The 13,730-nt window shown below is 41.2% G+C and overlaps 1 protein-coding gene across 1 annotated transcript in view; it reads right to left on the bottom strand.

Moving 5' to 3' along the window:
* LOC115156710 (guanine nucleotide-binding protein G(I)/G(S)/G(O) subunit gamma-12-like) overlaps positions 1-10,779 on the bottom strand; it is a 56,023-nt gene extending 45,244 nt beyond the window's left edge. Inside the window, exons 1-2 of the mRNA XM_029704311.1 lie at positions 10,670-10,779; positions 10,456-10,537 (exon numbers count right to left, since the gene is read on the bottom strand). The gene's annotated coding sequence lies outside the window, so the exon portion shown is untranslated. The remainder of the gene's footprint in view (positions 1-10,455; positions 10,538-10,669) is intronic.
* Between the last annotated feature and the right edge of the window lie 2,951 nt (positions 10,780-13,730).

The raw sequence follows: 13,730 nt of genomic DNA, 5'->3' as shown, positions 1-13,730 counted from the left end.
TATCCACTGAACCTAACCGGAATGCGGTGTATCCACTGAACCTAACCGGAATGCTGTGTATCCACTGAACCTAACCGGAATGCTGTGTATCCACTGAACCTAACCGGAATGCTGTGTATCCACTGAACCTAACCGGAATGCTGTGTATCCACTGAACCTAACCGGAATGCTGTGTATCCACTGAACCTAACCGGAATGCAGTGTATCCACTGAACCTAACCGGAATGCGGTGTATCCACTGAACCTAACCGGAATGCGGTGTATCCACTGAACCTAACCGGAATGCTGTGTATCCACTGAACCTAACCGGAATGCTGTGTATCCACTGAACCTAACCGGAATGCTGTGTATCCACTGAACCTAACCGGAATGCTGTGTATCCACTGAACCAAACCGGAATGCTGTGTATCCACTGAACCTAACCGGAATGCTGTGTATGCACTGAACCTAACCGGAATGCTGTGTATCCACTGAACCTAACCGGAATGCTGTGTATCCACTGAACCTAACCGGAATGCTGTGTATCCACTGAACCTAACCGGAATGCTGTGTATCCACTGAACCTAACCGGAATGCTGTGTATCCACTGAACCTAACCGGAATGCTGTGTATCCACTGAACCTAACCGGAATGCGGTGTATCCACTGAACCTAACCGGAATGCTGTGTATTCACTAGAAATCTACCATGTGCTGTGCTATACTTATTTAACTTTGTACCCAGTTTAAGTTTACATTGGCTCTGCCCTATCCTGGCAACATGTGGCGTAACACTACTTCTAGGCCCGGATTCACAGCAAGGAGGTTCAGAAATTCATGGTAAACGCTGCGCATTTATTTCAGCTCAAGCGTAAATGACCTTTCAAAGTCATAGAGCAATGCGTTGCTCTATAACGTGCCTTATATTGAATCCTGGCCCTAGTCTTCCAACATGAAGAAGAAGCATTAGAAGAGTGGCGAGAACACTTGTCATGGTCTGAGCCCAGAGCTCCATATCAACAACAGAAGGATGTTGACGTTAGCTTGACATTAGCCTGAGCCGCTCACCGGACGAGAGACTCAACTGTTATGACAGGAACCACAAATTAAGAAGCAATATTGTATCCCCCTCAGACTGGTTCAGCATGTCTGCCTTTAGGGAATGAACGTCACACTTCCTGAGATCCATGGTTTGGATCGGATCCACTGTATCGACCTCGGCGGTTCTAAATCACTATACAAACACTGCCAGATAGCACAATAAGGAAATGGACTGCAGGCTAGGTCAAACAGCCACCCTTCACACTCTCAGCTAGTACTAGTCTTCCCACAATCCCACAAAATGGTGTCAGAAAAGGGATAATCAACGAGGGACTATGCGTTCTATGGAGGGGCTATGCATCCTATGGAAAATTTTGCATAGAATGCATAGCCCCTTGTTAATTACCCTTTTCATACCATGGCTATAACTTAACACATTTGCTGGTAGAAATGTGTGCAACATCCACTGAAATAGCTAGGGCTCAAACCACCCAGTTTATAAATCCTTATAAACCATATTGTCTAAGTGGATAGACCATCTTGGCTGAGTTTCACTGCTTACTGTACCTGTATCTTTGAATTGAATAACAGCAACCTATGGGCTACCTAAGTGATCAATAGTATGGTATTATATTTAAGAAATAAGGCCAGAGTGGGTATGGTATATGGCCAATATACCATGGCTAAGGCCTATTCTTCGGCACGACGCAACATGTGGTATATTGGCCATATACCACACACCCCAGAGGTGCCTTATTGCTAATTTAAGTTGGTTTCCAACGTACAGTTGAAGTCGGAAGTTAACATACACCTTCGCCAAATACATTTAAAAACTTAGTTTTTCACAATTCCTGACATTTAATCCTAGTAAAAATTCCCTGTCTTAAGTCAGTTAGGATCACCACCTTATTTTAAGAATATGCAATGACAGAATAATAGTAGAGAGAATGATTTTTCAGATTTTATTTCTTTCATCACATTCCCAGTGGGTCAGAAGTTACATACACAAATTTTCTATAGGATTGAGGTCAGGGCTTTGTGATGGCCACTCCAATACCTTGAATTTGTTGTCCTTAAGCCATTTTGCCACAACTTTGGAAGTATGCTTGGGGTCATTATCCATTTGGAAGACCCATTTGCGACCAAGCTTTAACTTCCTGACTGATGTCTTCAGATGTTGCTTCAATATATCCACATAATTTTCCTTCTCATAATGCCATCTATTTTGTGAATTGCACCAGTCCCTCCTGCAGCAAAGCACCCCCACAACATGATGCTGCCACCCCTGTGCTTCACAGTTGGTATGGTGGACTTCGGCTTGCAAGCCTCCCCCTTTTTCCTCCAAACATAACGATGGTCATTATGGCCAAACAGTTCTATTTTTGTTTCATCATACCAAAAGACATTTCTCCAAAAAGTACAATCTTTGTCCCCATGTGCAGTTGCAAACCGAAGTTTGGCTTTTTTTGGAGCAGTGACTTCTTCCTTGCTGAGCGGCCTTTCAGGTTATGTTGATATAGGACTCGTTTTACTGTGGATATAAATACTTTTGTACCTGTTTCCTCCAGCATCTTCACAAGGTCCTTTGCCGTTGTTCTGGGATTGATTTGCACTTTTCACACCAAAGTACGTTCATCTCTAGAAGACAGAACGCGTCTCCTTCCTGAGTGGTATGACGGCTGTGTGGTCCCATGGTGTTTATACTTGTGTACTATTGTTTGTACAGATGAACGTGGTACCTTCATACATTTGGAAATTGCTCCCAAGGATGAACCAGACTACAATTCTACAAAAAAAAATTTCTTCTGAGGTCTTGGCTGATTTCTTTTGATTTTCCCATGATGTCCAGCAAAGAGGCACTGAGTTTGAAGGTAGGCCTTGAAATACATCCACAGGTACACCTCCAATTGACTCAAATTATGTCAATTAGCCTATCAGAAGCTTCTAAAGCCATGACATCATTTTCTGGAATTTTCCAAGCGGTTTAAAGGCACAGTCAACTTAGTGTATGTAACCTTCTGACCCACTGGAATTGTGATACAGTGAATTATAAGTGAAATAATCTGTCTGTAAACAATTGTTGGAAAAATGACTTGTGTCATGCACAAAGTAGATGTCCTAACCGACTTGTCAAAACTATAGTTTGTTAACAAGAAATTTGTGGAGTGGTTGAAAAACGAGTTTTAATGACTCCAACATAAGTGTATGTAAACTTCCGACTTCAACTGTACTTAGAGTAAAAATAAATATTTTGTCAGACCATAAACCACGGCTTTCAGCCAATAAGCATTCATGGCTCGAACCACCCAGTTAATAATGATTAATAAGACATCTTCCCTGGGTTTGGACAAGCAATCAGTTATCATTGGCGTTACCCTCAGTATCCACAGCTGCTCACCTCACTCGGATGCATTCAAAAGGCCAGGCTATGAGTGCCCAGGGCTTGATCTGAGCTTCCCATAGACTGCCTTAAATTAAATGAAAATGCCATTGTTTCCTATCAGCTGTGTGTGTGTGTGTGCAGCGTCAATGCATGTGTAAATTCAATGAGAACCATTCCTTCACCATAAGTACAGTACGTGAAAGAGAGGGAGAGAGAGCACCAGGTGGAAGACAAAGCTCGTCCACTGAAAAGGTCTCTGCATAGGACAACTTCTACATGGCAACCACTCACATGGTCACGGCGACAGCACGTGGCACAATGCTGCATGCATCCAAAAATAACCCCTTTTCATATCGCTCCATTCTTTGTTGTCTTCTCATCCATCCTCTCTTCCTCCCATCCCCCTTCTAACGGACATCTTAGAATTACTTTTGAAGGGTATTTTACACTGAACAAAAATAGAAACGCTACATGTAAAGTGTTGGCCCCATGTTTCATGAGCTGAAATAAAAGATCACAGAAATTTTACATACGCACAAAAAGCTTCACTGATTTTCTTATATGAACTGTAACTTAGCCAGAACCAGAACCAGCCAATCAGAATTTGTTTTTCCCCACAAAAGGGCTTTATTACTGACAGAAATACTCCTCAGCACTCCCTCGGACTGATGTGGAAGTCCTGGGCTGGCGTGGTTACATGTGGTCTGCGATTGTGAGGCCGGTTGGACGTACTGCCAAATTCTCTAAAACGACGTTGGCCGGCTTATGGTAGAGACGTTAAATTCTCTGGCAACAGCTCTGGTGGACGCTTCTTCAAGACTGTCTTGTGTTGTGTGACACAACTGCACATTTTAGAGTGGCCTTTTATTGTCCCCAGCACAAGGTGCACCTGTGTAATGATCATGCTGTTTAATCAGCTTCTTGATAAGCCACACCTGTCAGGTGGGGGAATTATCTTGGCAAATTAGCAATACTCACTAACAGGGATGTACACAAATTTGTGCACAAACTTTGAGAGAAATAAGCTTTTTGTGCATATGGAACATTTCTAGGACATTTTATTTCAGCTCATGAAACATGGGACCAACACTTTACATGTTGCTTTTATATTTTTATTCAGTGTAGAATGCATGACCAAACTGCATGACCAAAACAGAGTATTTCCCATGTAGCTGATGGAAATAGCAAGAGCAATTGTTAGAAAAGAAGGGAAGAAGAATACATTACACTAGACAGTGTCACACAGGGCTTATAAGGACGAAACACAACATGTTACAAAACGCCGGAGATGATGACTACACAAATTAGGAGGAAAAATGAAGTCGGCTTCTACCCATCTCAGATAGTTGCTACGACAACCCCTCAGTTAGTGCAGCACACGTTTGGTCCTCATTCAAATCAGATTAAAATATCAGTCCACACACACTTCCTGCATCCTGCAGAGAGGAAGATGTGTTTATCTATTATATGTAATTTCCTGTGAAGTAATATGTAGTTCTTTATAAAATCGAGGGAGGGGGAGCTAAAAAGAAACAACTCTCAGGGCACAAAGATTGTTATAACACAATTTTGTCTGTAAAATATTACCCTGTTGGTGCATTGATTCCTTAGGCATTGATACTGTATCTGTGACCGACAGATGCATATCTGTATTCCCAGTCATGTGAAATGTATAGATAAGGCCCTACTTATTGTATTTGAATTGACTGATTTCCTTAGGCAAATCTATAGTTTTGGGTGAGACGAAATGTGACTCTGGATTTGCAAGCACTAATAAAGGCTAATAATCTATTGTTGGATTTATTGAATTGAAATTATCATTTTTAAACTTAAACTTTAAACTCAACTGAAAAGGTGCTATTGATGTTTCACTGTTTTGTCAATGTAATTTGTGTGTGATGACAAAGGGCTTAGTTCCCTACTATGTCTACAAATACGTTTTATTTGTATTAGTGCATTATGATATTGTCTTGGGGACAAAAGTTGACGGATTGCATTAGGCTGTGGAGTGAGAAGTCATATCCTCTGACTAATACTATATACGTGATAGAGAGATTTAAATACTAAGAAGGTTAATCAATCGCCCACATGAACGTGGACTAACTGGAAGAGAGGAAGTGAGTTAGAGAGAGTGTGTTCACACACGTTTGGATCACTGGCAAGACTGTTAGTATTAAACTGTATCAACAAGAACTTGAGGCCTCGAGAGCAGAACACACACAAACAACCGAGCAAAGATCGCATGGCATCCATTGCAGTATGAAGAAACATAACCTAACCCTAACAATGTTTAATTCTCTAAACTCGGCCTTCCTCGTACACAAATCTGAGTGTTTCAGCCCAAAACGGGAAGGAAGGAAGACAGAATAGTTTCAAAATGAAATTACTACTACTAGTTTCAAAGTGAAATTACTACTACTAGTTTTAAAATGAAAGCTACAATGAAAGCTCATGTATGTGTATGTAGTCATAAATACCTAAAATGGGAAGTTACAGGAAATTCTTAGAATGACAATGAACCATTCTAAGAATAATTGTTTTAACAGTAACTGGACTGATATTCCAAGAACAGGCTGGGGAGCCTTATGACCAGACCAGACATGGTTTGACTAGACAGCCTTCCCTGAAGAGCACAGTCATTCATAGAAAAACACTTATGCCAGCAGCAATGCCAACAGCGACAGCCTGTCTGTTCCTGACTAAGGGTCAAGATAAGATAAACTAATCTTGTGGGACTTTTTCTGGCCAAGGATGAGCACATGAAGAGTTTATTTCAAAAACACTATATCCACCAATTCTCCAGAAATTAATATTTATGGTTACTTTATGTGTGTGTAAAATATGAATGTGTTTTAATGCAAAATGCTATATATCCATTGTTTACCTGGAATGGAATGTTCTTCTCCTGTATATTTAAAAATACAGGATTTTCATAGAAAACCTGATGTTATAGTGAAACGTAAATTCTGGTCTTCATTTTGAGAGTTTGTGGCAAAAGTTATATATTGGTATTTTTTTGTAAATCTGTCATTTTGTCCCTAGCGGTTCAAATCACGTGCCTCTATGTCATCTCAAGGGTGGGGTTCGGTATGAAATACACTCCCTTCTAGATGTGCTGGGTGGTACCACCTCAAGGCTTACTCAAGGCTTCAGAGTGGCGCAGCAGTCTAAGGCACTGCATCTCAGTGCTTGAAGTGTCACTACAGACACCCTTGTTTGAATCCAGGCTGTATCACAACCGGCTGTGATTGGGAGTCCCACAATTGGCCAACCGCCGTCCGGGTTTGGCCGGTGTAGGCCGTCATTGTAAATAAGAATTTGTTCTTAACTGACTTGCCTAGTTTAAAAAAGGTTAAATAAAAAATATATACAGTTGAAGTCGGAAGTTTACATACACTTAGGTTGGAGTCATTAAAACTCATTTTTCAACCACTCCACAAATTTCTTGTTAACAAACTATAGTTTTGGCAAGTCGGTTAGGACATCTACTTTGTGCATGACACAAGTCATTTTTCCAACAATTGTTTACAGACAGATTATTTCACTTACAATTCACTGGATCACAATTCCAGTGGGTCAGAAGTTACACTAAGTTGACTGTGCCTTTAAACCGCTTGGAAAATTCCAGAAAATTATGTCATGGGTTTAGAAGCTTCTGATAGACTAATTGACATCATTTTAGTCAATTGGAGGTGTAAATGTGGATGTATTTTAAGGCCTACCTTCAAACTCAGTGCCTCTTTGCTTGACATCATGGGAAAATCTAAAGAAATCAGCCAAGATCTCAGAAAAACAATTGTAGACCTCCACAAGTCTGGTTCATCCTTGGGAGCAATTTCAAAATGCCTGAAGGTACCACGTTCATCTGTACAAACAATAGTACGCAAGTATAAACACCATGGGACCACACAGCCGTCATACCTCTCAGGAATGAGACGCATTCTGTCTCCTAGAGATGAACGTACTTTGGTTCGAAAAGTGCAAATCAATCCCAGAACAACAGCAAAGGACCTTGTGAAGATGCTGGAGGAAACCAGTACAAAAGTATCTATATCCACAGTAAAACAAGTCCTATATCGACATAACCTGAAAGGCCGCTCAGCAAGGAAGAAGCCATTGCTCCAAAACCGCCATAAAAAAGCCAGACTACGGTTTGCAACTGCACATGGGGACAAAGATCGTACTTTTTTGGAGAAATGTCCTCTGGTCTGATGAAACAAAAATAGAACTGTTTGGCCATAATGACCATCGTTATGTTTGGAGGAAAAAGGGGGAGGCTTGCAAGCCAAAGAACACCATCCCAGCTGTGAAGCACGGGGGAGGTAGCATCATGTTGTGGGGGTGCTTTGCTGCAGGAGGGACTGGTGCAATTCACAAAATAGATGGCATCATGAGGAATTCAAATTATATGGATATATTGAAGCAACATCTCAAGACATCAGTCAGGAAGTTAAAGCTTGGTCGCAAATGGGTCTTCCAAATGGACAATGACCCCAAGCATACTTCCAAAGTTGTGGCAAAATGGCTTATGGGCAACAAAGTCAAAGTATTGGAGTGGCCATCACAGAGCCCTGACCTCAATCCTATAGAACATTTGTGGGCAGAACTGAAAAACCGTGTGCGAACAAGGAGGCCGACAAACCTGACTCAGTTACACCAGCTCTGTCAGGAGGAATGGGCCAAAATTCACCCAACTTATTGTGGGAAGCTTGTGGAAGGCTACCCTAAACGTCTGACCCAAGTTAAACAAATGAAAGGCAATGCTACCAAATACTCATTGAGTGTATGTAAACTTCTGACCCACTGGGAATGTGATGAAAGAAATAAAAGCTGAAATAAATAATTCTCTCTACTATTATTCTGAAATTTCACATTCTTAAAATAAAGTGGTGATCCTAACTGACCTAAGACAGGGACTTTTTACTCTGATTAAATGTCAAGAATTGTGAAAAACTGAGTTTATATGTATTTGGCTAAGGTGTATGTAAACTTCTGACTTCAACTGTACATGTCCGTCATTGAACAACCCCATGCCATGATTAGATGAGAAAAAAACTAACCAGTCTCTTTCATAAGTTCTTTAAAGAAAAAAATCTAATTTACTAATATTTCTGAAAATGGATAAATAGCGTTTTGGAATGAAACTCTTCACATTGTTCTACACATGTAGTCCTCGAGAGACATAATCTGTCGGACATGATTACAGATGACACCGATGTGTTGGTGTCATTGGTCTTCTGGCACAGGGTGAGAGGATATAGTGTATACCTATACATCCTCAACTTAAACACTGATCAATGCCGTGCCTGTGTTCACTCTTTGATGGGCGAGAGAACACATACTGGGTTATTGTCTGTGTATAAACGCCTTGGCAGAGGAGCTCCAGTGCTGACTTGTTGTCTGTGTATAAACACCTTGGCAGAGGAGCTCCAGTGCTGGCTTGTTGTCTGTGTATAAACACCTTGGCAGAGGAGCTCCAGTGCTGGCCATAATTCAGCTGCATCATCTATCTCAAGAGTCCCAGCTGGTCTCAGAGCATTTCGTATTATTCTATATGTAAATCTGAGACACTCCATTTAGTATGATATGTTACGTTTCATATGGTATGTATTAGTTTGTGGATGTCTATCACCCATTTCGTATGCTATCTTACAAATTACAATTTGTATTATATGTTAAGAATTTGCAAACGTATAATATTTTATGAATTTGAAAAACGTATGATACAGTATGTTAAGAATTCTAGCTAGATGGCTAACATTGCCTTGCTGGCTAACATTAGCTAGGCTAGGGTTTAGGCTTAAGGTTGAGTTTAGGAGTTAGGTTAACCGGTTAAGGTTAGGGTTAGCTAAAAGGGTTAAGGTTCGGGGAAGGGTTAGCTAACAATGAAAGTAGTTGCAAAGTAGCTAAAAAGTAGAAAGTAGCTGAAAAGTTGTTAATTACCTAAAATGCTAAAGTTGTCTATATGAGATTTGAACTTGCAACCTTTGGATTGCTAGATGTTTGTGTTATACGCCCACTCATCCACCCCGACCAGCAATCCTATTTCCTTTTTGCTATAAATAACCATCTGTCTTATGTAACCATACCAAATGTAACATATCATACTAATTTCAGAGGCACGTATTTACCTTTACTATGTTACGTCTAGTCTATGAGACCAGGCTGCAAAGTCAGTGCTGTTATTGATGATGATAAGATACACATTGGACAGAACTGAGCTCACAGGTCTGTCAAACTTACCTTAGGAAGCCAAGAACATGCAATCGTGCACTTTTTTTAATGGGTTAAAAATTTGGAATTCGTCATAGAGCTGTCATGTGCCATGTTATCCGACTAAACTCAACTCCACGATGAATGATGGTGTTGAGCTGCAACTAGTGTGTGCGGACTGTAATTGGACAATATTGCATGCTATTCTTTGGGTCCTGAAATCCATATTTATTGATAAAAAAATAAATTGTATGTGATGTCGGAGCTCAAGTCCGCCCAGACTAGCCGCTGCTCAACTCCATCGTAACTCTTGGAGTTGAATTAAGTCGACTAATGCCATGTAATGGTTGCTCGGCTAACTGGTTTACTACAGTAGGCTATGTATTGCCTTTTCACAAGAGATCTGATGATCTACTGTATGCATATGATTAACAATGTTTCGCTAACAAGTCGACCCGCATAGTCTGTCGATAGACGAATTGGAAAGATACATTGTGCGGTTCCTATTACACAATTAGACTATTGCAATTCGTTCTTGGTCAGAAGTGCGATTACTGTCGACACCCAAAATCATAGCATGCTATTCTCACGGCAATAACTGTTATGCGCATATTACGCACGCTACAAATGTGACACAATATGTCTGAATGCGCGCATAATTGGCAACAATGTCAATATTTGATGTTGTCAATATGGGTGACGCAGGAGTACAAATGAAGACTAACATTTGAATGGCAACAGTTATCTTTCTGAACGTTTTGTAGCGCGTAAAACTGTGAATGTTATAGGCCTATTGATAAACCCTTATGACTTCCAAGGTAGACTGACACGACACACTTACCTGGCCAGGACAATGTACAGGCTCCGTGTCGCCTACTGTAACCGTCACCGATAAGGAGGAGACCTCCCTCAGTAACAACCCTCTATGGGGACAGCAATGAAAAGCAGATCAAACGACGGTCTTTTGGAATGCCAACTGGTGCCACATTCACTTTCACACTGTGTTGGCTGTCGCTTATAGTCAATATCGTTAACTTTTTATTTTCTCCACCTACTTGCGCATAGGAATACGCTCTCCTCCGCGTCGCGAGGAAAACAAAGGAACCGAGACGGGTGGAGAAATGGAGATGCACAGAATAGTGGGAAGGAACATAGCGGATGTTTGAGAATGTTATGTTTTGCGGTCTCTGCTCCTTTATTTATTGCCGCCTCCTAGGCGCCCTCTGTCTGTGCAATAGCGTTTCTTATACAAACAGTATTTACTAAGGCTTTAGAGAGCAATAGCGTCTTTTTTAAGCAATAATGGCTGGTTGGAATCTTATTTATAAGGCTAATGGCAACTACTTCTAAACTTCCAAAGATCCAATCAACCATAGACAAATTATAGTATACCTAGCTTCACGTTAAAATGATGTCCTTTGGGCAAATCAGATGTCAATGTAGCCTACATAAACCCAACCTTACTCCTGGCGAATTTACTTTCGCATACAGCTTGTGTAAGAAAAGTTACAGGAGTTACTTTAAAATATTAAATGCTATTTAGGTAGTGTACAAAAATGAGTAATGGAAGCTGATCAATGTCTAAATGTGTTGACATGATAGCTCAGCTGAATCAAAAACTTGTTTCCAAGGCTAAGCAGGGTACACAAGAGTTAGGCTACTGGATGGTCAACTTGTTCTCACGGAAGTGCATTACCCCTCATATACCAGAAGGAGTCACTGTTCAGGCAGGAATCATTGGACTGTGGGTTCACATTTTATTTCAATATACCTCTATTTAGGTTGATGGCATGACGTTGAAACAATGACGTTTATTCAAAACATACCATTTTACTATCAACATTGAAACAAGGTCAAATAACATGTCTAATCAAATATGAAATTCAACATACATACATTTCAACCACCCAACTCGACGGACAGTTTATTAGGTACGCCTATTTAGAATCAGGTCGGAACTGCCTTTGCCTCCAGAACAGCCTGGATTATTCGGGGCATTCTACAAGGTGTCAGAAACGTTCCGCGGTGATGTTGGTGTGACCGTTATAGATTCCCTCTGCGAACGTATTCAGACCGCTTGACTTTTTCCACATTTTGTTATGTGGAAAAAGTCACATAATTCGAAAATGTATTAAATAAATGTTTTTCCTCATCAATCTACACACAATACCCCGTAATGACAAAGTGAAAAGTTTTTTTTTAAATCTTTGCAACTGCATTACAAATAATGTATTACATATAAAAAACAGAAATACCTTATTTACATAGGTATTCAGACCCTTTGCTATGACACTCGAAATTGAGCTCAGATGCATCCTGTTTCCATGTATCATCCTTGAGATGTTTGTACAACTTGATTGGAGTCCACCTGTGGTAAATTCAATTGATTGGACATGATTTGGAAAGGCACACACCTGTCTATATAAGGTCCCACAGATAACAGTGCATATCAGAGCAAAAACCAAGCCATGAGGAATTGTCTGTAGAAATCCAAGACAGGATTGTGTCAAGGCACAGATCTGGGGAAGCGTACCAAAAAATATCTGCAGCCTTGAAGGTCCCCAAGAACACAGTGGCTTCCATCATTCTTAAATGGAAGAAGTTTGGAATCACCAAGACTCTTCCTAGAGCTGTCCGCTCGGGAGAAAAGCCTTCCAGAAGGACAACCATCTTTGGAGCACTCCACCAATCAGACCTTTATGGTAGAGAAGCCACTCCTCAGTAAAAGTCACATGACAGCCCGCTTGAAGTTTGCCAAAAGGCACCTAAAAGACTCTCAGACCTTGAGGAACAAGACTCTCTGGTCTGATGAAATCAAGATTGTACTCTTTGGCTTGAATGCCAAGCTTCACGTCTGGAGGAAACCTGGCATCATCCCTACGGTGAAGCATGGTTTGGCAGCATCATGCTGTGGGGATGTTTTTCAGCGGCAGGGACTGGGAAACTAGTCAGGATCGAGGGAAAGCTGAAAGGAGAAAAGTCCAGCGAGATCCTTGATGAAAACCTGTTCCAGAACGCACAGGACCTCAGACTGGGGTGAAGGTTCACCTTCCAACAGGACAACAACCCTAAGCACACAGCCAAGACAACACAGCAGGTGCTTCGCGACAAGTCTCTGAATGAGCTTGAGTGGTCCAGCGAGAGCCCGGACTTGAACCCGATCAAACATCTCTGGACCTGAAAATAGCTGTGCAGCAACGCTCCCCATGCAACCTGACAGAGCTTGAGAGGATTTACAAAGAAGAATGGGAGAAAATCCCCAAATACAGGTGTGCCAAGCTTGTAGCCTCATACCCAAGAAGACTAGAGGCTGTAATCGCTGCAAAAGGTGCTTCAACAAGGTACTGAGTGAAGGTTCTGAATACTTACGTAAATGTGGTATTTCCATTTTCTTTTATTTTTGTATAAATTAGCTAACATTTCTGAAAACCTCTTGTAATGTAATTTACATTTTTGTGCTTTTCTTATAACTGTCTGTGTTCTATTCATGTGCTGTTATATAAACCAATTTCTTTGTTCATGCAAGTGGCTGACTGTACAAATCCTCACTATCAGTAGCTGCAATTTGGCAGTACGCCCAGACCTTGTTTTAAGAACGAACGATATCTCAGTTTCAAGGTCTCAGCTAAGAGAGAAGAAGCCTCATGAGGTGTTGGTCTGTCAGATGTTATGAAACAGTATTGGTCAGTCACATGAATGAAACAAGACGGTAATTATTAATTAATTATGCTAAATCATGCAAATATAACTTGTCTGTGTATAGCCGTATATAAGACTACTGCGGGGTCTGCCCAGGCTTGGCTTGACTTGGAGCAAAAGGTTTCTGTGCACCATCCTCTCATTTCCAGAATGATCCTGGATCTTGTAGATGTGGAGTACAGGCTTTGAAGCCATGACAGTGTAGATGTTTGGTTCCCACATGTCGGCAAGTTTGCGTTTTCCATTGCTCTTCATTGGAGCTCTTGCTGCGGGCTCTGAGGTCTTGCTGAGGACACACCTTTGACAGGTCTTGACATAGTTGCGTATGTTTTTCTCCATGTCATGCCAGAAGAACCTCTGACGGACAAGGGAGAGAGTGCGTGGCTGACCCTGGTGGTCAGCCAGGTCATGAACACC

This window comes from Salmo trutta, chromosome 21 (assembly GCF_901001165.1).
Source record: "Salmo trutta chromosome 21, fSalTru1.1, whole genome shotgun sequence".
Taxonomy (NCBI): domain Eukaryota; kingdom Metazoa; phylum Chordata; class Actinopteri; order Salmoniformes; family Salmonidae; genus Salmo; species Salmo trutta.
Note: the sequence above shows the minus strand (reverse complement) of the source record. Positions and strands in the feature narration are given on the sequence as shown.